Source organism: Planococcus citri, chromosome 5, assembly GCF_950023065.1.
Source record: "Planococcus citri chromosome 5, ihPlaCitr1.1, whole genome shotgun sequence".
NCBI lineage: Eukaryota > Metazoa > Arthropoda > Insecta > Hemiptera > Pseudococcidae > Planococcus > Planococcus citri.
In genome coordinates, this window is record NC_088681.1 from 35616504 (window position 1) to 35620278 (window position 3775).

The window sequence follows — 3775 nt, forward strand, 5'->3', positions numbered from 1 at the left end:
AGAGACAATTAGAATACAAATCTTTGTATATAATATGTTGATCTACCTGTAGCTTAGTAATGGATCAAATTCATCATATTCTGTTCACTGTTTTGATTTTTTCTCAGAATTATTTTAATTTCTTATAATTAATTATAAGGATCACTAAAAATTTATTTAATATCATACGTAAAAGGCATCAAGTAAGATTTACGATAGCCTAATGATTAAAATTGCAGTTTTAGTGATAAGTAAATAAAAGTGTGCATGAACAGTTATACCTATACCTATTACATTTAATGAACTTGAATGAACCAAGTATCTTGGTATTACATCATAATAATGCCTTCAAATCAAGTGTACCTATTTTAATCACATGCACGTGAGCAAGTATCAGGATTTGATTAGCAATGATTAAGCTCAGTTACCTAGAAATCATCTCGGAATGAATTATGGATATTATGCAGAACTGATTTACTGTAACATTTCGATAAGAAGAGCTAAAAACTTGAAATAAATTGAAAATTTCTCAAATTTTTATTGAGGTATATGTATTCTAATTATGCAACTGCTAGCCCTACGAAAAAAAATTGTGCAATCTAGACCAACATATTCTGCAGCAAAGTTTGATCGGACAGTCCGAATATTTTACAATATTTTATAATCAAATACAAATATTCTGAATTACAGAAAAATAAGTATACAAATCATAAACACTTCTACGATACCAGTAAAATTGCAAAGTAGGTTCTGATTTTGAAATTGCAGAGGACAAGCTCTCAATTAGACCAAATAGGTACGTATTTAAATTCAGTGCACTTTGATTATGACTTTTATAAATTTTTTTCCTATTTTGTGGGGATTTTTTTTGCTTTCTTAATTTTTAATGAGCCTCGTTTCTTTGAAATTTGACCAAAAGTAGGTAAAAGTATAATACATGTACTTGAATGAACATTTCGTTGTTTTCATTTTTTCATTTTCTTAATTAAAAATATACTTAACTAAAGTTCTTGACAACATTTCGTCAAAACAATAAAACAAATTAAAAACAATAGAAATGCAATCAAATAACACAGGAAAACAAAGGGCCAGGATTGAGATATTAGAGTTTTTTTTTTTGGAAAACTGCTGACGCATCACCATTCTCAAGGGATAGATCAAGACTGGACGGAATAGTGCAGTTAGGAAAGGATTTGGTTCAATTTTAGTACCTATCACGAGTGTTATCATTAGATAGTATAATATCTGAAGCCTTGCAAATAAAAGCTTTTTTAATTTTGAAAAAAAGTTTTCAACTTAACGTTTCTCAATTTTCAATAGGTATGTTTTATGGTATTTTGCCAATTTTTGGCCACTTTAATCAGCATTTTTGCATTTAAAAATTTTTTTATAAATTTTTTGAAGTTATTTTTAAATTTTTTTTGCATAAATATGCTAATTTGACCATAATTCTGGTATTTTGAGACAATTTTGTCAATATTTTTTGCAGTTTTGGCAAAACAATTAATCACGTTCGTTTTGAGACTCCTACCAGCTTTTCTTTCATTTTCAACTATTTTTAGGGTACCTATTTTCTGATCTGAACTTTCCCCTCTCATGCCCATAAAAACATCGACTCACTAAACGAACGTTCCTTCAAAGTATCTGATGATACTATACATTGTAACTCCTTCTACTCCCTTCATAAAAAAAATCAAAATGCAGTAAGTTAGGTATACGTAATTTTCAACAATTTTTCCAATATTTTACTTTTTTTTTAAATGAGGAAATTTTCAATTTCTATTGAGAAAATTGAGCGTTTCGACTACCGCTTGGCAAAAATTTCAAAGTTAATTTCCAGCATATAGCTACATGTGATGGAATAATAATAATAAAAAAAATGAAAATAAGATGAGAGTTGAGATTTTTTTACAGCTGTCTTTTCATATCAAAGATTGGGGGCAGATTCCCCCTGATTTTGATCTAGGTCGATTCCTCCATCAAAAAACTGCATTGCAATTTGAAAATTAGCAATACCTATATCTTCTTTCAGAGTTCTTTAGTCTCAAATAAATGCAATTCTATCACATTTTTAAACCTATTCCTCATTCAATGTCGACATACACGAGGGAAGTTTTTTGCTTTTCATACTCATTTATTTTCAAATCTGAAGTAAATGGCATTGATTGATATCCAATTATCTGATGTAGGTAAGGTACCTTACATCATAAATCAGTAGATTACTTTCGTAATTTAAAAATCATTCAAGTGTCTTTTTTGTAAGTCAGATCCGTTTTTGATGTGGTCATTTTTTTGTCGAGTTCTTACGAGATCCAAACAATTTTTCCTTCAATTTTTTAAAGAAATGCTTTTGACGAGTTGTTAATTTGGTTGTCGAATTACTATAAAAACCTATTTTTGAAAATGTTTTACTCGAGTTTCTCAACAAATGATTATGTGTCGACAATTCTGTTGTCACGTTACTATGATTTCCGAAATTTGTTGATGAAAGAAGAGTTTTATGAGATTCAATTATTGTTGACAATTTTTCTGAGACATTTTTTTGGGGTGCGAATTTTTCAGTCGTCATACGCGTATTATAAAATAAAAATTTTCTTGCCAGATGCCTTCTTCTTTTTCTCCTTTTTATTTTTGAAATGGTTTTCTGTATCATTCTTACAAGTATAGCTGCTGATTTCTTCACGATGAACGAAGCGAGAAATGGTACTTGTACATTTATTCCGAGTTGCCGCAACACAAATTCATCTAGACACGAACCCTAAAAAAAGCACACATACATAATTGTTAGAATTTAGGCAAAAAAAAGTGTGTCACTATTTTTTGGTCCATGATTATAGTAATTACGTTAGCGTTGATAAAAGTAGGTAGGTACCTGGAGAAAATATTGGCACAATTCTGCGTTTGATGAAATCGTATCCAAGAGTGATATTGACGTTAAAGGTGTGGTGAGAAGAAGTAAAATTAGTGCCCATGTAATTCGCATATTCTTCAGACAGTATACGTGAGTATGGTAAGTTGAAAGTGGGCACAATGATATCACTTGGAAGCGAAAAATGGCAGCCTGTGAGCAAATCATTCACATAATCGATGAAAAATGTATGATTTTTCAAATGATTTTGAAAATATAAGATAGGTACTTACAGGTCATTGAGTGGAAAGGGAAACAAACAGATTTTATCATTAGTAACTTAGGAACATAAAGCTTACATAAGACAATTGAATAAACGTATACTGATTGGACTAGAATATCGTACCTCTGCGAACTTATATATATACTTTGGTGCTTGATAATCGAATAAATCGAATAAGTACATTTTTCTAATCGTGAGTACGGTCCAAGTTAATTATTAAAACCTTGCTTCAGAGTTTATCATTATCAATCATTAAGAATCGATTTACGGTATAAGATTATGAATAAAACACTGAGATATAGGTTTTTATTATAAAACACACAGAGTAATTGGTAAGTATGCCAATGTCACTTTCAGTGCTGAAATAGCCTCATCTTTTCATATTTTCATTTATCATATTTCAGTCTTCAAGCTTAAACTTAAAAAAGGTTATCTACCTATTAGATTTCTTCTAAAAAAAAAAAAAAAAAAGGTTGATATAAATGATGAAATAATGATTCTCTTTGATTTGTTTGGAAGGGAGAGGGAAGAATCAACTTTGAAAATGCAATCGTTTGTACTACACATATAAGAAGTGATAAAAATACACGTGTAGGTACCTACTCTGACGATTTAAATTGATTTTTTGGGATAACCAAATTATAGATACCAAAATCCCACCAAAT

The 3775-nt window shown here is 29.8% G+C and overlaps 1 long non-coding RNA gene across 1 annotated transcript; it reads right to left on the reverse strand.

Moving 5' to 3' along the window:
• Positions 1–493: 493 nt before the first annotated feature.
• LOC135847473 (uncharacterized) lies at positions 494–3284 on the reverse strand. Its single transcript, XR_010559176.1, has 3 exons — positions 3121–3284; positions 2852–3040; positions 494–2737 (listed from the first exon to the last, which is right to left on the reverse strand). It is a non-coding gene; the product is annotated as an uncharacterized LOC135847473 (long non-coding RNA).
• Between the last annotated feature and the right edge of the window lie 491 nt (positions 3285–3775).